Here is a 21,023-nt window from a genome sequence, read left to right as displayed (position 1 = left end):
GGGGAAGATGTCTCCAAGTGGTCTCTTTCCCTTATTCTTTGTTAAAACGCTTGGTGGTGGCAGCATACTGTTCAAGGACAAGGCAAAGCTTGTACCTTGGGGAAGTTTTTAACCTAAGCTGGTAAGAATAAGTTTAGGGGGTCTTTCATGCAGGTCCCCACATCTGTACCCTACAGTTCAGAGCGGGGAAGAGACCTTGACACACCTTGAGGAGATGGAAGAGCTTAAGGGGTTCATGAATTGGAAATGGAACTCTGAGAACTTTTGGTATGTTTGGCAAACTTAATTTTTTTTGTGCTACAAGACAGTACGCAGAATCTGAGCCAGCAATTCCCTGTGCTGGGTGGAGGAGAGAAATTCTTACAGTGACAATGCCAGTAACAATGCATTTATTCTTTAACCTTATCATTCTGAAAGGAGGTGCTTTTCATGCAGTTTTACAAAGTGCTTGAATGAAATATCTGAAACCGTACAAACGGCCTGAGTTTCATAGAGTACCAAAAAAACATTTTACACACACACGATCTCTAATAAACAGCAATGAAAAGGGGAAATAATTCTATCCCAGCATTCTGGGGAACTCAGACCACAGCAGCTGCAGTCCTGTGGTTTATGAAATCACCAGGAATCCTGAGAGGAATGGATTCCGTAGCTCTCGCTGCGCGACATCCATGATTTTCTGCATAATCAGAGAAAAATAGAGAAAAATTGTTGAAAGAGGGGTGACTTTTTCAGAGCAGCAGAGAAGCTCTTTACAGCCCAGGGGTTTTTTAGACTGAAGTGAGTTAAATGCCTCTTCAGCAGCCCAAAACCTGAGCCACTTTGGATGATGATATTGGTGTATTTATTGAATCAAAGAAGGTTTGTAGCTGGCCTGTTGCCAACAATCTTTCAGAATAGGCCTGATAACAGTTTCCTTTTAAAATCCCATTAACTTGCATGGGATCTGTGATAACATTCCCATCTCGATAGCAGTGCTGTTCTAGGGGTTGGTCTCTGCTCATCTGTAATTCCTACATTTGGCATGGTCAAGGGACAGTCCTGAGTTGGGGTGTGGGAAGGGACAGGTTTTACTTAAGATTGGTTTTTGGGGTGAAGATTAATTACATGGATGCCAGACCATGGGAAAAACTGGAGCTTTACCTTGCATCATAGATGTTGAGATGTGCAAGACATCTTTGAGCTTTCGAAACATGCTGGATTGACAGTTCTACAAACTGAAGGCCTATCTGTGGGGTTGATTTTCCCCTGTCCCTGCTCTAGTCATTTACACCTGTACCAAGTGAGGGTGAAATCCTGTCACTCATTTTGGTAGCATTTGACAACCACTTTCCCCTAACCTTGCCCACGTGTAAGTGGTCATCATAGATTCCAAGGCCAGAAGGGACCATTGTGACCATCTAGTCTGATGTCCTGTAGAACCAGAGAACTTCCCCCAAATAATTCCTAGAACAGATTTTTAGAAAAAACATCTAATCTTGATTTTAAAATGGTCAGCAATGGAGAATCCACCACAAGCCCTGGTAAACTCTTCCAATGGTTAATTACTCTCACTGTCAACAATTTACCCCTTTACTTCCAGTCTGAATTTATCTAGCTTCAACCTCTAGCCATTGGATCACCTTCCTCTGCTAGCCTGAAGAATCCATTATTAATATTAATATATGACTGTAAGCAAGTCATCCCTTAACCTTCTCTTTGTTAAGCTAAATGGAGCTCTTCAAGTCTATCACTATAAGGGAGGTTTTCTCATCCTTGAATCATTCTCGTGGCTCTTCTCTGAATCCTCTCCAATTTCTCAACATTTTCCTTGGATTGTGGGCATCGCTGGACACAATGCTGGTGCGACTGCTGCTGGAATAAATACAGAGGTAAAATAACCTCTCTACTCCTACTTATGTTCAGCTGACTATTCACCATGACCCCCATATCTCTGAAAAAGATTATATATATATATATATATATATATATATATATATATATATACACATACACACACACACACACACACACACACACACACACACACACACAATCAATCTACCCATATAAAAGTGCACATTGCTTGTGCCCAATTTACCAAGCAATCCAGATTGCTCTGAATCACTGACCTGTTCTCTTCCTTATTTACCACCCTCCCAATTTGTGTCATCTACAAACTACTAGTGACAATTTTATTTTAGTTTTTCAAGTCATTAACAACAAATTAAATAGTTTAGGGTCAAGACCCAATCCCCTGGGACCCCAGTAGAAACACACCCGTTTGATAATGATTTCCTGTTTACAGTTACATTTTAAGACCTATCAGTTAGCCAGTTTTTAATCCATTTAATGTGTGCCCTGTTAATTTTATATCATTCTAGTTTTTTTAATCAAGATGTCATGCAGTATCCAATCAAAACGCCTTCTGAAAGTCTAAGTATATTATGCCAACACTTTGCATAATCACAGGTTTCAGAGTAGCAGCCGTGTTAGTCTGTATTCGCAAAAAGAAAAGGAGTACTTGTGGCACCTTAGAGACTAAAATTTATTAGAGCATAAGCTTTCGTGAGCTACAGCTCACTTCATCGGATGCATTTGGTGGAAAAAACAGAGGAGAGATTTATATACACACACACAGAGAACATGAAACAATGGGTTTATCATACACACTGTAAGGAGAGTGATCACTTAAGATAAGCCATCCTAGCCACTATGGATGTAGAAGCCCTCTACACCAACATTCCACACAAAGATGGACTACAAGCCGTCAGGAACAGTATCCCCGATACTGTCACGGCTAACCTGGTGGCAGAACTTTGTGACTTTGTCCTGACCCATAACTATTTCACATTTGGTGACAATGTATACCTTCAAATCAGCGGCACTGCGATGGGTACCCGCATGGCCCCACAGTATGCCAACATTTTTATGGCTGACTTAGAACAACGCTTCCTCAGCTCTCGTTCCCTAATGCCCCTACGCTACTTGCGCTACATTGATGACATCTTCATCATCTGGACCCATGGAAAAGAAGCTCTTGAGGAATTCCACCATGATTTCAACAATTTCCATCCCACCATCAACCTCAGCCTGGACCAGTCCACACAAGAGATCCACTTCCTGGACACTATGGTGCTAATAAGCGATGGTCACATAAACACCACCCTATATCGGAAACCTACTGACCGCTATTCCTACCTACATGCCTCTAGCTTTCATCCAGATCATACCACTCGATCCATTGTCTACAGCCAAGCGCTACGATATAACCGCATTTGCTCCAACCCCTCAGACAGAGACAAACACCTACAAGATCTCTATCATGCATTCCTACAACTACAGTACCCACCTGCTGAAGTGAAGAAACAGATTGACAGAGCCAGAAGAGTACCCAGAAGTCACCTACTACAGGACAGGCCCAACAAAGAAAACAACAGAACGCCACTAGCCATCACCTTCAGCCCCCAACTAAAACCCCTCCAACGCATCATCAAGGATCTACAACCTATCCTGAAGGACGAGCCATCGCTCTCTCAGATCTTGGGAGACAGACCAGTCCTTGCTTACAGACAGCCCCCCAATCTGAAGCAAATACTCACCAGCAACCACACACCACACAACAGAACCACTAACCCAGGAACCTATCCTTGCAACAAAGCCCGTTGCCAACTCTGTCCACATATCTATTCAGGGGATACCATCATAGGGCCTAATCACATCAGCCACACTATCAGAGGCTCGTTCACCTGCGCATCTACCAATGTGATATATGCCATCATGTGCCAGCAATGCCCCTCTGCCATGTACATTGGCCAAACTGGACAGTCTCTACGCAAAAGAATGAATGGACACAAATCAGACGTCAAGAATTATAACATTCAAAAACCAGTTGGAGAACACTTCAATCTCTCTGGTCACTCGATCACAGACCTAAGAGTGGCTATACTTCAACAAAAAAGCTTCAAAAACAGACTCCAACGAGAGACTGCTGAATTGGAATTAATTTGCAAACTGGATACAATTAACTTAGGCTTGAATAGAGACTGGGAATGGATGAGTCATTACACAAAGTAAAACTATTTCCCCATGGTATTTCTCCCTCCCACCCCACCCCCCACTGTTCCTCTGATATTCTTGTTAACTGCTGGAATTAGCCTACCTGCTTGTCACCATGAAAGGTTTTCCTCCTTCCCCCCCCTGCTGTTGGTGATGGCTTATCTTAAGTGATCACTCTCCTTACAGTGTGTATGATAAACCCATTGTTTCATGTTCTCTGTGTGTGTGTATATAAATCTCTCCTCTGTTTTTTCCACCAAATGCATCCGATGAAGTGAGCTGTAGCTCACGAAAGCTTATGCTCTAATAAATTTGTTAGTCTCTAAGGTGCCACAAGTACTCCTTTTCTTTATGCCAACACTATTATTTTTTTAATCAACCAAATGTGTAATCTCAACACCACCACCACAAAAAAAAAAAAAAAAAAAAAAAGAGAGATCAAGTTAGTTTGACAGGATCTATTTCCCACAAACCCATGTTGATTTGCATGAATTACATGACCCTCCTTTAACTCTTTATAAGAATCCTGTATCAGCTGCTCCATTAGCTTGCCCATGATCGGTCAGGCTGACAGGGCTACAACCAGATGACAGGCAGTAGAAGAGAATCAGGTTCTATCTGCACAGAATCACTAACACAGAGGCAATGACAGGGCAGGGTTCCCCAGCCAATGAAACAGAATGATGTTCTGCAGAGACCCCCTATTGGTCAGAGACTATTTAAAGAGCTGCTAGAGAAATCCATGTGCTGTACAAGTTGTCTTGGGCCTATAAAATCCAGGAACTATGCTGTATGTTCCTGAGCCACAGGTGCTGACTCCATGGGTGCTCCAGGGCTGGAGCACCTGGGGGGGGGGGGGGGAAAGGTGGATGCCCAGCAGCCCTCCTACCAGAACTTCCCCCTCCCCCTTGCGCCTCCTGCCTATCGCGGATCAGCTGTTTCACAGCATCAGAAGGCACTGATGGAAGGGAGGAGGGAGGGAGCAGAGTGCTCAGGGGAAGGGGTGGGGTGGGGGCAGAAGGAGTCAGGGTGGGAAGAAGCAGGGTGAGGGTGGGGCCTTGGAGGAAAGGGTGGAGTGGGGGCGGGGCCTGGGTGGAGCCAGGGGAGCACCCCCCAGCAGATTAGACACTCGGCACCTATGTCCTGAGCACTATTACCTGGCACTTTAGCCTAGATTTTTAAAGGTATTTAGTGCCTAAATCTCTCATTTGAAAATGAGATATAGGCCCTTAAATCTATTTACATATACACAGCTATAGAGCACTCCCTTAACAGTTACCGTGGGTCAGAGTGTAGTTCAGTCTGCACACACATTAGGTCTTTGGAGTCAGTCCTGAAATGTCAGCAGTGGTGCCAACCAGCTATGGAGTTGGTTTTGTGATACATGGGACAGAGGATTGGGACGTCCATTTTTTCCCCTCACCTCAGCTGCCAAATGCCATTGGGTACCAGCCACTGTCTTCAGTGCTGCTTTCTCTTTAGTTGTCTCTCTCCTGTTTTCCCATGTTCTCCACTGCTGGGCAGTGCTGTGGTGTAGCTTCAGCTGCTGTCCTACTTCTCCATTCCCCTGGGCAAAGTCAGCCAGCCACTGCTTGCATGACTGTCTGGCTCTCTGTTTGGCATACCCTGTAAACCGCAAAATATTAATGTCAGCTTTTCAATGGACAGAGTTACTGGAGGTAGCTACACGAATTCAAAGTCACCTCTTACTCACATCCCCACCCGTCGGGGAAAAATATTGAAACTGAAGTTGGTAATCTACCAGTGACTAAGCAGCATGCAATGGACCCACTGCTAATGGGACTGACCATGGCTTTTCCCCCAAGTCAGTTTGCCAACGCTCATGCATTGCCTGCTGTCAGCGCCTCTGTCCTCCTGTGAATATTTGCATTACTGTAGCTAGCTTCAGCATGGGAAAGTCCTGAGCTGGTATAGGCAAGGCAGGGAGAGATATGCCAGGAGTAGGAGGGGGCACGCCGCCCAATCCTCTGTCAGCAGAGCTTCCCTATGAGAGTGCTCCTGCAGGTACAATTTAGAGAGAGAGTCTTAGGCTATCACACAGGGAAACGTAGCTTTGTATGAGACATTTTATGTCACAAAAATACAGTATCCCTAACCCGCAGATTTAGCAACGAACACTAGCACGTCCTCTGGCAAAGCAAGGATCTTGCATAAGGCACAAACAGTGCAACCAAAAAAACAAATCTGCCAACAGATTTGCAGCATTGAAGCTATAACCAGAGCAAATAGAAACCTTCACCTGCCCCTTCCATGGAAAATCACCTGTGGCTACATTCAACCAATAACCTACCAGGCTAAACTGGGAGCCCAGCCAGAGACTTTGGGTCTGAATTCCCTCTTTTACACTAGTTTTTACACCAGTATAGAGCCACTGACTTTGACAGTGTTATAGCTGATTTATGTAACTATCAAATCAGTCTCAAGCCCTTTGTATTAAAAAATAATCCAGATACGGAACTACAGTAGCTTGTGACAATATGAAAGATAGCATAAGCATGTACCTCTTATTAAAAAACAGACATAATGAGCAAGGGGAATTTGTACAAGTGTGCTGCTCACTGCATCTTCACAACCTAACATTACTCCGAGGTACAAAGAAGTCTTAGCACTGCAATTACTGAACGTGCAGGCTGCCAGCAGATCTTGATAGGTCCCCAGTGGCTCGGCACCCCCAGCCATGTCACAAAGTCCAAGTGAACCGCTTCTGGGGTATTAAAGAGTCCAACAAATGAATAATTTTTTTGCCCTTGCTAGGGTCTTCAGCCCTGGCTCTGGGGGGCACATGGATGGATTGAAATTCAGCCCTTTGGGCTCCCAATTAAGCCTTGTCCCCTTCTTGGGGTTTATGCCACCCTACCTGTGGCCAGTCAGGGAACCTAGCTCGCCAGTGCTCCAGGTTCCAGCCCAGGGACCTACCCACAGCAGCCACGTACTGCTTACTCCAATCCTCTGCTGCTATTTCCCTGGGCTCATTGAAAGCCAGTGAGAGACTCCCAAGGGCCAGATTTATAAAGGCATTTAGGCACCTAAAGATGCAGATAGGTGCCTAGTGGGATTTTCAGAAGTGTCTAGGCACCTACTTCCCATTGGCTAGCAGAGCTGGGCTGCAATCAGACCTGCAACCTAGAGGTGAAAAGCCCTTTGGTTCCAGAGGGTGAAGTTCTGCCGGTGTGCAAGCCTCAGAATGCAGCAGGAACATCATGTTTCCATCATGCCATGCTGAGACCTGCGTAGGCGGCTCTGAGCTTCCGCTGCACATCACAGAGCCCATCTCGCTTTGCAAGAGTTGTGGAACTAAGAACTTTCCATTTCTGAAGATGTGGCCTCATCCAACTAACTGAGCAACCACTGCAAGGCAGCTTTGCAAAAGGTGAAATTCACAACCAGCCCACTTCCATCTCCACCACATGAATTCCATTGGAAGCACTAATTTGAGGTCTTCAGTGGGATTAAGTGATGCATAGATGTTGCACCCCTTTGCACAGGTGTGAGTGTAAAAGTCACCCATACGGGATATAAACAAAGTCTCTTGCTTTAGGTTTTTATACTGCACTCCTCTTGCTGTACATAGTGTGGGTGTAATTTCCAGCTCAGGTGAACACACTCATGCTAACTCTGAGCAAGCCAGAGCACTAAAAATAGAAATACAACTGCAGCGGTGCAAGTGGCAGGACAGGCTAGCCGCCTTGAGTATGTACCTATGATCTCGGATGGGATTGCACTAGAACGACTAGCCTGCCCCGCTTTCTGCGCCGCCACACCGCTTTTTAGCACACTAGCTGGATCAGAGCTAGCTCAGGAATGTCTGCCGGAGCTGGAGATGATAACTGCAGCTGCGGTGTAGACATACCCTGTTACTCAAAAGCCATGGCTCTCCTTAAAGTCTCTTCTACTCAAACAAGCAGGGTCAGATCCACAGCTGGGGTAAATTTGCATAGGTCCATTGGCTTTATGGAGCTAGATTCTCATCTGGTGTAAATAAGTGTAGATCCTAGACTTTAATGCCCCTTTTCACCTTTCTCCAGGCCATCATGGAGCTCCATGTCTTCTGAGATTACTACCCCTCTTGCTTAAGGCATCTCATCACCTTTCATATTTATGCTTCTCTCTGTAGATAAATAGTGTCTAACACAAGATAAGGAGTACTTGTGGCACCTTAGAGACTAACAAATTTATTGGATTTATTTAATGCATCGGATGCATTTGGTGGAAAATACAGAGGGGAGATTGATATACACACACAGAGAACATGAACCCCACCCCCCACTGTTCCTCAGATGTTCTTGTTAACTGCTGGAAATAGCCTACCTTGCTTGTCACCATGAAAGGTTTTCCTCCTTCCCCCCTCCCACCCCTGCTGCTGGTGATGGCTTATCTTAAGTGATCACTCTCCTTACAGTGTGTATGATAAACCCATTGTTTCATGTTCTCTCTGTGTGTATATCAATCTCCCCTCTGTATTTTCCACCAAATGCATCCGATGAAGTGAGCTGTAGCTCACGAAAGCTTATGCTCAAATAAATTTGTTAGTCTCTAAGATGCCACAAGTACTCCTTTTCTTTTTGCGAATACAGACCAACACGGCTGCTACTCTGAAACCTAACACAAGATAGATAATTGTCTGTTAGCTTTTGTTAGCTGGTATTTCCATAGCATGTATCTTGGAGCAACAGTCTCTCTGGCTCTTTGAAGCAACCTCCATACGCACAATGTCAGCTCTTTTCTGCATTGAATGGGAAAAAAGTAATGACCAAAGCTGGGTTTACCCTGAACCTCGAATGTTTACAATGCCAAAAATCCTGTAGCAGCAACACTGAGCCTGGGTTGAGTGCTGGACTCATGCTACAGAGCTAAACATAGCAGTGTACACACTGCTGCTCGGGCTCCAAGACCCAACCCCTCACCAGGCTCAGGCTCCAGCTGGAGTGGTAATGTCTTCACTTTGATTTTTAGCCCCTACCGTGAGCCCAAGTCAATTTACCTGGGCTCCAAGACTCATTGCCACCGGAGTGAGGAGGGGAAGGAGTTTGGCTGAGTGTGGATGTACAAGACAGCTATTGAGGGACTGAGGTCAATAGGCACAGGCAGGGAGTTGCCTAGAAAGAAGACCCTGAACGCAGGAGACCCAACTTCTGGCTTTATTATTATTATTTACTATTTGTATTGCAGTATCACCTAGGAGCCTCAGTTAGTGATCAGGGAGGGACTCCCTTGTGGCACACTGTACACACTCAGCAAAATGTTGGCCAGGGCCTCAGAGACCTTCCCTTCTAAATATTTAATGAAATACAACAGGGAGAGATGACAGACGGGAAGCGCAAGATAACATGGAGGCGATTCTGATTAGCATAATAAGCAGATGAACATTCTAGGCATATTTCAGAGGGGTAGCCGTGTTAGTCTGTATCAGCAAAAACAATGAGGAGTCCTTGTAGCACCTTAGAGACTAACATTTATTTGGGCATAAGCTTTCATGGGCTAAAACCTATTTCATCAGATGCATGGAGTGAAAAATACTCCAGTGAAAAGATTGAAGTTGCCTTACCAAGTCAGGGGTCGTGCTAATGAGGCCAATTCAGATAAGGTGGAAGTGGCCTATTCTCAACAGTTGACAAGAAGGGGGGGGGACTATCAAGAGAGGGAAAATTACTTTTTGCAGTGACCCATCCACTCCCAGCCTTTATTCAGGCCTAATTTCAATGTGTCAAATTTGCAAATTAATTCCAGTTCTTCAGTTTCTTGTTGAAGTCTGTTTCTGAAGTTTTTTGTTGAAGAATGGCCACTTTTAAGTCTGTTATTGAGTGTCCAGGGAGAAGGGACCAATCCTGGCAACTGCAACAGCTGTAGAGTGAAAGACTCTACAAAGGCTTTTAGGGCCTATGTTATTAATGGCTTGCTAGGCCATCATCAGCAAGCCTGTGCTTCATAGTTCATTACCACTCCTCTGTGGCTCACCTGGGGGTTCGTTCTTCACTGGTCCGATACCCGCTCCTTGGGTTGTTTGACCTGTCGTGTGTGTGTGTGTCTCTCTCTCTCTGGACTCAGGTTACTCCCTCTTCATAGCTTGGTCCTCTGCCCAGCTCACTATAGTTCCCCCTTCCTGGGTATCAAAGTCATAGAATCATAGAAGATTAGGGTTGGAAGAGACCTCAGGAGGTCATTTAGTCCAATCCCCTGTTCAAAGCAGGACCAACACCAATTAAATGATCCCAGCCAGGGCTTTGTCAAGTCAGGCCTTAAAAACCTCTGAGGATGGAGATTCCATCACTTCCCTAGGTAACCCATTCCAGTGCTTCACCACCCTCCTAGTGAAATAGTGTTTCCTAATATCCAACCTAGACTTCCCCCACTGCAACTTGACACCATTGCTCCTTGTTCTGTCATCTGCCACCACTGAGAACAGCCAAGCTCCATCCTCTTTGGAACCCCCCTTCAAGTAGTTGAAGGCTGTTATCAAATCCCCCCCCTCAATCTTCTCTTCTGTAGACTAAACAACCCAGTTCCCTCAGCCTCTGCTCGTAAGTCATGTGCCTCAGCCCCTTAATCATTTTCGTTGCCCTCCACTGGACTCTCTCCAATTTGTCCACATCCCTTCTGTAGTGGGGGGAACAAAACTGGATGCAATACTCCAAATGTGGCCTCACCAGTGCTGAATAGAGGGGAATAATCACTTCCCTTGATCTGCTGGCAATGCTCCTAATAATGCAGCCCAATATGCCGTTAGTCTTCTTGACAAGAAGGGCACACTGCTGACTCATATCCAATTTCTCATCCACTGTAATCCCCAGGTCCTTTTCTGCAGAACTGCTGCTTAGCCAGTCAGTGGTGCATGGGATTCTTCTGTCCTAAGTGCCAGACTCTGCACCTGTCCTTATTGAACCTGATTAGATTTTTTTTGGCCCAATCCTCCAATTTGTCTAGGTCACCCTGGACCCTATCTACCTCTCCCCCCAGCTTAATGTCATCTGTGAACTTGAGGGTGCAATTCATTCCATCATCAGATCAAGTCCCACTGGACAAACCAAATCAGGCAGTCTTCCAATCCACTGTCCTCACATGCCACTTCCCCAGTGGTCAGTAAGGGCACATGGGCCCACGTACTACCCTGGGTTCCAGCCCAAGGACCCAATGCCCAGCAACCACAGTCTGGTACAGCTCCCAGGCCTTGTCACTAGCTCTTTGGATTCCTTCCTACCTTTCTTCTCTGTCTTCTGCCCCCGACATTACCAGTGGAACTTCCTCTGCTCCCTGTAGCTATTTCACCTCCCCTCAGGTTCTTGCCAGAGTCTGTATTCCCAGACAGGATCCTACGGCTTATTCTTCCCCGTGCCGTGCCGTGCCGTGCCGTGCCGTGCCGTGCCGTGCGAGTAACTGCAGAGTGCCTTCCTACTCTTCTTACCACCAGCTTCCTTTATGCCTGTCTAAGCTCTTCCCCAGCTGGGCTTCGTCTCTAGGCCTTATCAGCCCTGGCTCTCCCCCAGATGCAGCCTGTTAAGGGTTAATTGGCCCTTTTTACCTAGCCAAGTAGACACCCCATCACACCTGATCTCAGAAAGACAAAAGAAAACATACCTTCCCCAAACCGAAGGCCTGACCCAATTCCAATGGAAGCCAGTAGAGACCCTTCAATGAGCTCCAGAGGAGCAGTAGAAGATGTTTGACCTTTGTGAGACAAAAAATGAGGGCTTTGTTTAGATGTTTGTCTGCAACAATGTGGCACAAGTCCACAGCCTAGCCTTAGCAAAGATTAAATAAAGGCTACTGGCCATTTTTCTGTTCAGTAGATCAGTTGGGGGCAGAGCAAGGATCTACAACCATAGCACAAGCTGCTGCTATTTTGTTGTCCAAAAGCAGCCCTAAACAGTTTTTAAAAATGTGACCATTTCTGCATCCAATTGCCTGAGTTGTGCAGTCCCTGACAGTGCCCTTTTACATACTAACCGAAATTTCACTTCAGCAGCCACATGAAAGCTATGTCCTAGGGATACTAACATTATTGATCTTACCTATGTCTAGCTCAGAAAACTTTTCTTGGGTCCAATGAGCACCCCACACCTCCCTATGAGACTTTTCTCCAGCAAAGAGTGACTCGATCTAGACACAAAATCAATAAATAACATCACATTTAAAGGCCTAGTCTACCCTACACAGTTTCGTTGACAAAACGGTGGAGCTGTACACACAGCAATGCTCCTCCTGCCGATTTAACTCCCCTGCTATGCCGACAAAATAAAACCAGCGGCATGGAGCTTTTTGCGACGTAGTTAGAGTAACACAGCATCAGTGTAGACACTGCACTTGTTTATTTTGCCCTAATTGACCTCCAGGATGTGTCCCACAATGCCCATCATGGCCGCTCTGGTCATCACTTTGACCTCCACTGCCAGGCAGTGCGCAGTCGTGTGCCGTGTGCCCCTCCCCCGTTTAAAGGCCTGTGAATTTTTGAAAATTATTTCCTGTTTGCTGGTGTGGACCGTTCACACAGTATCTTCCCAGCGGACCATGCCGGCTTTCCGCAACAGGCGCGCTCCTGCGTGGAGTACACCGGAGCTGTGGATCTGCTGGGTCTGGAGGGCGAGGGGGCTGTGCAGTCACACATGGGCGACGGGTATCCAAGGCAGGGGAAGGCTCAGCCTACCCAAACTGCCTACTCCACCCCCAGACCCCCTCCTGCTTCTCACTGTGCTCTGCTGCGGGCGCAGATCTTCCTTCCCATGTGGTCGGGGCCCCGGGCCAGTGGCGCCGGAACCGGGGTGTGGGAAAGGGGGCCATAGCACTCCCAATTTTTGCAGGGGCAGACCCTGCCCCCTTCCCCAGGCCAATGTGGAGCTGGGCCAGGGAGCCCGAGCAGCTGTGTGGAGCCATGGTGGACCCTACACCTGCCCGGGGGGCTGAGAGCAGCCCTCAGCCCGTATCCCCATGGTCCGAGACTACACGCTGCATCCCCAAAGCTGCCCACGTGGCTCTCCCCAACCTGGACCCAGCCCCAGGGGGCAGGGCCTCAGAGCCACAGCCCGGCCACAGTAAGAACTGTGCAGGCAGCTGTGAGGAGCCCCGAGTCATGGACCCTCCACTTGCCCCAGGCGGGCGGGGAGCCCGGGGGTCAGGGACAAAGAGACTGCTCAGGCCCCCTACAGTGCAGGCAGGTAGAGGGTCCACCGCGGCTCCCCCAGGGCCAGATTATGGTTATGAGGGGCCTAAGGCCAATGGGCGGGAAAGGCCTAAGTATAAATTACATATTGCAAAACAAATTATTAAGTCATCAAACATTTCTCTACATGCATATTTACATATTTATTTATGTAAAATTAACAAGTTTAGTCTACTCTCACCACACTCAATTCTTCAAACAGATACTTCTGAGTAAGAGGTAGCAGGAGGGATGCTACGCTGTCCTTCTCTTAGGCCCCCTTCCTCTGAGATAGTGGAGTGAACACTGCAACATTCCCCATCCTGCTCACCTTTTTCAATCTTGTGCTTCTATCCTTGGCACAGTGCAAAGCCAAGCCCTGCAGGTGTTTCCCCCAAGCGATGGCCTCTACACCACATAGCCTATCTCCCTGTGACTGCAGTCTGGGAGGCAGCCAGCTTTTATTATGTAAAAGAAAACCACTCAGGTGTAAAATCCACTGAAGTAGAGGAAGTAGTAGTGGGAAAATTACATTGGGTGGCATTGTATTTTAGGCTGTCTTGCTCTGAAAGCTGTTTCCCAGTGTTGCACTGGCTGAGGACAATGAATTACTGTTTTCAAATTGAAGCCAAATATTATTTGTGGAATGATACCCAGTTTGTGTAGTTAATCTGCAGTGATTCACCACATCAGGCCATTCTGTTACCAAGCTCTTCCACAATTAGAATCATAGGACTGGAAGGGACCTCGAGAGGTGATCTAGTCTGGTCTCCTGCACTCATGGCAGGACCAAGTATTATCTATTCTAGAATGTGTGATCAGCAGCTCTGACATGAGGTTTTTTAAGCATGAGTTCTGTGTGCGCCAGCCCCTATAGTTTGCATTTGTTTGTTTTAAGCTTTCTGTAAGAAAAAGGTAACAGCTAGAAGTGACAGATCTTTAGATGGTTGCTCACTCATAATATTTAGCACTTCTGTACTTGTTAGCTCTTCAAAATCACTGTACAAACATTAAATAAACTTAATATAAAGCCTTTCAGCTTTTGAATGACTAGGAGTTGACAAAACAGAGCTATTCCCTGTTGTGTTCTCTGCCCCCCTGAACAAAAAGACTTCCCTGAAAATCAGCATCTTAAAAGAACCATTAAGGATCTTTCAAAAGAACCGTCCAACCAAGGCTGCTGTAGTGATACCCTTGTTGTATCAGATCTGGTGTTTGTTTAAGGCTGGTGTAGAATGAAAGGAGAGCTTCCTGTTTCATTTGCATGCGTAAATCAAGCAGACCTTGTTTCTTTTTCCCTTTTAAAGTGCTCAGAGTTTACGGGAGAAAAGTGAATGAGATTCTGCTTATACCAGGTGTGAAAAAGCAGAAGGGATCAAAATCTATTCTTGTGCAAAAATCTGTTCTCCCTGAAGTCAATAAGGCTACACAGGTGTAACGGTCAGCAGGAATTGGCCTGTGTTCTCATTCCCTTTTTGAATCACATACCTTCCATGCTTGCTGAACATTTTCCACTTGGGAAAGAAGTTAGTTTAAGTTGGGGCACAAAAAAGAGGCCTAACTTCAGGTTTATTTAGCTTTAAGTTTTTGGAATGAAACTCAAAAGAAATCAAATGTGAGGTACTTTTATGATGGCTTGAACTACTAGAGAACCCGCAAATGGACAGAACCTGCCTTCAGCCTATTCAGCCAGTCTTTCTATCATAGCCTGCTAAGAAGTGGATTTAAAATCCTCGAGGGAGAGGGAGGGAGAAACCTACAACACTGTGTGTTCAGCTTCCTCCAGTGCTTTTGCAACCCCTTAAAAGTACAAAGATGCGTTGGCCTGTGGAACTGGGCTGAGCATAAGGAAAGAACTTGGTTGCCTGTGCATCCCAGTACAGAAAAATACATCAAAGAAAAAAATTGGATGTCTTTGCTTTTTAGTACAGTTCAATACAGTATTGAACACCGTGCATCATAACTCTGAAGCCCCTCGATGGAAGGTTCTGTAAAAGTTAAAGGACTGGTATCCGGAATGGGATGTTTTGTTTTGTTTTTCCTACAGATGTGTGGGAATTCGTTCCTTATACGTGTGAGGGGCAATCGTTCTGGCTGGAGCTGGATAGCGTGTGTGCAGGTTCTGTGCAAGCTTCCTCCCTACTGCTCTGGTGCTGCCTCTTCCCCTGCCACCCCACAGGCACTCACCAGTTGTTCAGAAACAGGACCCACCCAGCACACATAGAAGATGATGCAGATGGGCATTAGGAGCCGGAGGCAGCGTCTGGGAGCAGACTGACAGCCTCAGCCCAGGAGTGGGACAGGGGGAGTCTCCTGCTTTCCTGACAGCTAAGCAGAGCTCCCGAGAAATGGGGTGGGGGGGGGACAGTGCCTGCTCAAACTACAGCCACAGCTGGCATGGTTCCCGTGGTAACTGGATTTTTAGTGTCCGGTCAGCAATGTTAACTGGATCCTTGGCAGGGTGTTCCTGCAGCGCGGCATCCGCCCCTGCCAGCTGAGCTTCTTCCAACCCAGAGGGGGCTGCTTTGCCTTTCCCCTCACCCCGGCTGCACCCCCTGCCTGACCAGTAGGGCCTAAAAATAGGAGGGCCTTAGGCTATAACCTTATTAGCCTAATGGTTAATCTGGCTCTGGACTCCCCACAGCTTCCCACCCCGCCCTTATCCTGGCCAGGCTGTGGCTCCATGCCCCCCCCCGCCCCACCCACTGTAGCCAGGTTAGGGAGAGCCGATGGGGCAGCTGTGGGGAGCCTGGGTCCCTCCTCCTGCCCTGGGCAGGGGGCCTGAGACACGGGCAGGGGGCTGTTTTTGCCACCACCTTTAATTTTTTCCATCCATGCACGGAATAAATGTTGTTATGTGCACCAAGGGATGTGCACCACCAGTAGAAACAAAAAATCTAGATATAATATATATTTTGTAAACGTTACCATAGGGATAATTACTCCAGCCAGGACGGGTTAGGCATTTTAGAACTCACTACTCAAAGAATTAAATTTAAGTGTAAGAGAAATAAAAATTATGACATGCATAGACCAGTCAAAATAGTAAAATAACACATACTGAAAGAACAAAATTACAGAGAATACATGTGCATTGCAGGAAGTACCAAGAAGTAACAACAACAATAATACAAGTACTTGTTGGGAGGTGAGTGTGAAAGAGACAGTGTGTGTGTGAGACACAGAGACAGAGTGTGTGTGTGTGTGTGTGTGTGAGAGAGAGACACACACAGACACATATAGACTCTGTGAGTGTGTGTATGACATGGAGACTGCGTGTGTGCTGGCTGTTTGGGGAGTTTCTGAGAGATGCCGTGCGCTGTCTCTTTAAGGAACTCACTGAAAGATCTCCTGCTCTGTCCTGACCCCTGAACACTGTCTCCCCTTCCCCACTCTGTGGAGATGGGATACATGATGTGGGGGAGACCAGGGGGTCTGATCCAGTTCTTTTGTTGTACACCCAGTGATTTCATTATGGGTCTTGGATGTGACTGCAAAGCAAATATTGGGCTTAAAAGAAAAGGAGTACTTGTGGCACCTTAGAGACTAACAAATTTATTAGAGCATAAGCTTTCGTGAGCTACAGCTCACTTCATTGGATGCATCCGATGAAGTGAGCTGTAGCTCACGAAAGCTTATGCTCTAATAAATTCGTTAGTCTCTAAGGTGCCACAAGTACTCCTTTTCTTTTTGCAAATACAGACTAACAGGGCTGCTACTCTGAAACCTGTCATTGGGCCTAAAGAAGATAACTATGTTAAAATCTGGATAACTTATTCTATTCCAGCCTGTGCTTCTCATATTATATTGTGTTCTATACCATTCGTGGCAATTCCCATAAGGCTGTTCCTCCTTTCTCTTTTACTGTGCCCTCACTGGACTTTCCTGATATCTCTATGGCTGTATATGTTATGCATCTCGTTGAGTATGAAATACAGTCCTTATGGATATCTTCTCTTCTTGCCTTTTTTACCTTTTGCTTACTACTATTGCTTAGAAATGCCATAGTAAGATGTAAGAAAACTTGACTCCTGCATCCAAATTTGTGTTTACTTAGGCTAAAATATTACATACGATTAATTTTACCTTGAATTTTAATTTCCTCCCAAATGTACAATTAATCCTCCTGGATGACTGTCCACAGCTTTATCTTGTGCAAATAGGTTATTTTAGAGTCCCAGTCGTATACTAGTGGTCCAGGATTGCTATGCTGACTTAATTGAAGTTGGATCTCTTGAAAGAGTAATTTATAAAATACAGAATGAAAACCAGAGAACCGTGTAGGCTGGGAGAATTTTCTTGGGCCACATTAAAAGCGGCTCGAACATTAATCTTGCGTATACATGATAACTTGCATCACCAAGCTGATGTCAGCACAGCTTAATAGAACATTCCACATTATCATGTGAAAAGAATCATCAGACTCAGGTTCTCAAATTTATTTTATTTTGATGGTTTATTTGTTTGTTTTGGTTTTTGTTTTTTCCTTCCTATCTCATATCTCATTTAAAAAACAAACAAACAAACAACCTGGAAAGATCCATAAAGCCACTACCTGATCCTACTTCTGTTCCTTTCTTAAAACCCACCTCTGCCATCTACAAAGTGCTACCAGCTGAGAGTGGCAAGGTGGTGGGCTGAGATCTCCTGAGGTCTGACCATAGGCTCATTTTAATGTTACCTCATCCTTCCATCCCTTCCATTTGTTCCATCCACTTTAATCATAACCTAAGCCATCCCTGGTCCCAAAATCAGTGGCACTACACACATGCATAAAGTTACATGCACATATAAGTGTTTGCAAGATCAGGACTCTGGAGTGTGAACTCTGGTGCAGTGACTGTCTTTTGACGGCATACTAGAATAATGCCAAGCACAATGAGGCTGTTTTAGAGTGGTAGCCGTGTTAGTCTGTATCAGCAAAAACGAGGAGTCCTTGTGGCACCTTAGAGACTAACAAATTTATTTGGGCATAAGCTTTCATGGGCTAGAACCCACTTCATTAGATGGAGTGGAAAATTTATATTCCACTAAAAATTTATACCAGGAACAGGTATAAATACATGAAAAGATGGAAGTTGCCTTACCAAGTGTGTGGTCAGTCTAAGGAGACAATTCAATTAACAGCAGGATATCAAGGAAGGAAAAAATAACTTTTGTAGTGGTAATGAGAGTGGCCCATTTCAAACAGTTGACAAGAAAGTGTGAGTAACAGTAGGGGAAAATTAGTATGGGGGAAATTAGGTTTAGGTTTTGTAATGACCCAACCACTCACAGTCTTTATTCAGGCCTAATTTGATAGTGTCCAGTTTGCAAATTAATTCCAGTTCTGCAGTTTCATGTTGGAGTCTGCAAAAAGAAAAGGAGGACTTGTGGCACCTTAGAGACTAACAAATTTATTTGAGTATAAGCTTTCGTGAGCTACAGCTCACTTGCATCCAATGAAGTGAGCTGTAGCTCACGAAAGCTTATGCTCAAATAAATTTGTTAGTCTCTAAAGTGCCACAAGTCCTCCTTTTCTTTTTGCGGATACAGACTAACACGGCTGCTACTCTGAAACATGTTGGAGTCTGTTTTTGAAGTTTTTTTTGTTGAAGAATTGCCACTTTTAGGTCTGTTATTGAGTGACGAGGGAGACTGAAGTGTTCTCCTACTGGTTTTTGAATGTTATATTTCCTGATGTCAGATTTGTGTCCATTTAAGGCTGTGTTCTTTGACAGGTACTCCAGGCACTATTGCAATATAAATAAAGAATAATAAATCTAATGTTTTATTATGTCTTATATGTTGGTCTTAGCATGTTTATGCCTTTGTGTATATGTCTTATTATTGTTGGACTATTTTTGCATATTATGTGCATTTGTTAAATGCTTCAATAATTAAAACAATTTGTGAAACGTTTGTGCACGTTTTAAATGCATGTTCTGTCTCTCCAGCACCATTGTGAAAAGCACATGCCTGTTCCCACTTCTGATAATGTTTTAATGTTGATTATTAAAGAGGTCTAATATTATTTGTGTGCCTGTGCGTTTTTGGGTGGGGCGATGCAAGTTTTAGGGGGGGAAATCTTTAGCCTCCTAGATTATGCAAATTAAAAGGGATGCTAATTTCCTTGGCGTTTCCAGCAGTTAGAAGAGAAAGAGGAGCCCGGCTGTAGCAGCACCGAACAAAGAATTGCTGCCTGTTATTAGGGAGGCAGTTATTACAACAGCAGCTGACAGCTCTGTCTCTGTCTCTCTGGCATGAGAAACAGCTGGGGCTGTGGATTTCACCGAGTTATTTCCAGTGAATGAGTCCGTTATTGTGGCTGATTAGCCGAGTGAACTGTGTTCACTGCGTTTAGATCTGTCCCCCCCGAGCTCAGTTGTTTGCCAAGCCCCGAACAGGGAACTTTTCCTTGCTCTAAATGGCACGCTAAGGGTAGGCTTCCCAACCCCGGCCAAAGGGAAGCGGCGCGCTGACCATGAGAACGGGGTAGTGGAAGAAACGGAGAGGTGGTTGGGAGGAAAACAAAAGCCAGGGGTGCTAGTTGCGCACCAAGAAGGCACAGCTGGGCCGCGCCTGGGGCAGTGGCAGGGGGAATCGGGGCTCGGCTGACCCTGCTAGGGCAGCGTCCCAGTGTGCACAGCAAACTCTTCCTTCGCTAGGTCTGTGCCGGGGGCAGCGGGGGGCAGGGCTGCCGACCCTCCAGGCGTTAGGGCGGCCAGACAGCACATGTGAAAAACTGGGACGGGGGTAGGGGTGTAACAGGAGCCTATAGCAGAAAAAGACCCTCAAGCGGGACTGTCCCTATAAAACGGGGACAATCGGGTCCCGCTACCAGGCGTCTCTTGGAGGCTCCAGAATTAACAATTCATCTTAAAGGCTGTGTCATGGGATGAGGCCTCCAGGAACAGTCCAAGCAAAACCGAGGACCCTAAGGGGGTGGAGGGGGGGGGGCTGCTGAATGACAAAGGGCAGCCCCGCTGCGCCAGCCGGCTCCATCCTCCCTGCCGGGCAAGCTCCCCGCTGCTGCAGCGTGCCCGCTGGGGAAGCATTCCAGCCGGGGCTGGGGGCAGAGGGGGCTTGGGAAGTGTAGTCCCAGCTGCAGCGCGGCCGTGGGCACGGCAAGGCGGCGCCGCACTACAACTCCCAGCAGGCGCTGGGGGGGCCCCCCTCCCCGAGGCCAGCGCATGCGCCGTCCCGGCTACTGTGTATCCTATCAGGCCGAGCGAGGATGATGTCACCTGCAGGCTGGCGAGCGCCCGGGCGGCGGGGACGGGAACTGGTGCAGCGGCTGCTCGGGTAGGCAGGGCTGCGGCGCTGGCTGCTAAGGATGCCCGGGGTCTGCAGGTAAGGGCGGGCGGCGGCTCTCGCTCTCCCGCCGGGCAAGCGCAGGGGCGGGCTGGGCTGGGCTAGCCCCGGGCGCGGGGGGCTGCGCCGAGCCGGGCGCTCGCTCCCAGCCCCGGGGAAAGTCGGTCCACGCTGAACCGGCCGCTCAGCTTGCGGCGGGGACCGCGAGAGGACAGCTCCGGGTCCGCGGGTGGCTGCCGGCGCGGAAAATGGCTGATCGCAGGCGGCTTCTGCGGGGATGCCCCCTCGCCAACGAGGCGAGCTTCCCACCCCGGGGGCGGGCTGGGCGAGCAGCTGGGGCCAATCAGCCCCCCCCCCCGCCTCCTCCGGGCGGCAGCTGCATCCCCGCCCGGGGCCGGCTAACAAAGAGGGTCGTTCCCCCTCGCTCGGCTTGGGCGCTGCCCCCGGAGCATGGCCCCGCGCCTGGCTCCCAGCGAGCGGCCGGTCAAGGTGCAGCGGGGAGCCGTACCTGGGCGTTAGGGGCGCCTGAAACGGAGCGGCC

The 21,023-nt window shown here is 47.1% G+C and overlaps 1 protein-coding gene and 1 long non-coding RNA gene across 10 annotated transcripts in view; one reads left to right on the top strand and one right to left on the bottom strand.

The window, feature by feature from the left end:
• Positions 1-1,712: 1,712 nt before the first annotated feature.
• On the bottom strand, positions 1,713-13,616 carry LOC122460604. Of its 3 annotated transcripts, none has more exons than XR_006282023.1 (3): positions 13,521-13,616; positions 11,632-11,721; positions 1,713-1,854 (listed from the first exon to the last, which is right to left on the bottom strand). It is a non-coding gene; the product is annotated as an uncharacterized LOC122460604 (long non-coding RNA). The 3 variants fall into 3 exon arrangements; XR_006282021.1 differs by having other exon boundaries at positions 13,392-13,592; XR_006282022.1 differs by having other exon boundaries at positions 1,713-1,851; positions 13,392-13,592.
• Positions 13,617-20,323: 6,707 nt separating this feature from the next.
• The window catches only part of DAAM1 (dishevelled associated activator of morphogenesis 1), a 185,860-nt gene continuing 185,160 nt past the window's right edge, over positions 20,324-21,023 (top strand). For 2 of the 7 annotated variants that reach the window (XM_038406734.2, XM_043516130.1), the window contains exon 1: positions 20,324-20,473. The gene's annotated coding sequence lies outside the window, so the exon portion shown is untranslated. Of the gene's footprint in view, positions 20,522-21,023 lie in introns of all 7 variants that reach the window. The other 5 variants (XM_043516131.1, XM_043516129.1, XM_038406735.2 and 2 more) reach the window with 4 other exon arrangements.

This window comes from Dermochelys coriacea, chromosome 6 (genome assembly GCF_009764565.3).
Source record: "Dermochelys coriacea isolate rDerCor1 chromosome 6, rDerCor1.pri.v4, whole genome shotgun sequence".
Classification (NCBI taxonomy): Eukaryota; Metazoa; Chordata; order Testudines; family Dermochelyidae; genus Dermochelys; species Dermochelys coriacea.
The sequence above is the reverse complement of the archived record's forward strand: the minus strand, read 5'-3'. Positions and strand labels throughout refer to the sequence as shown.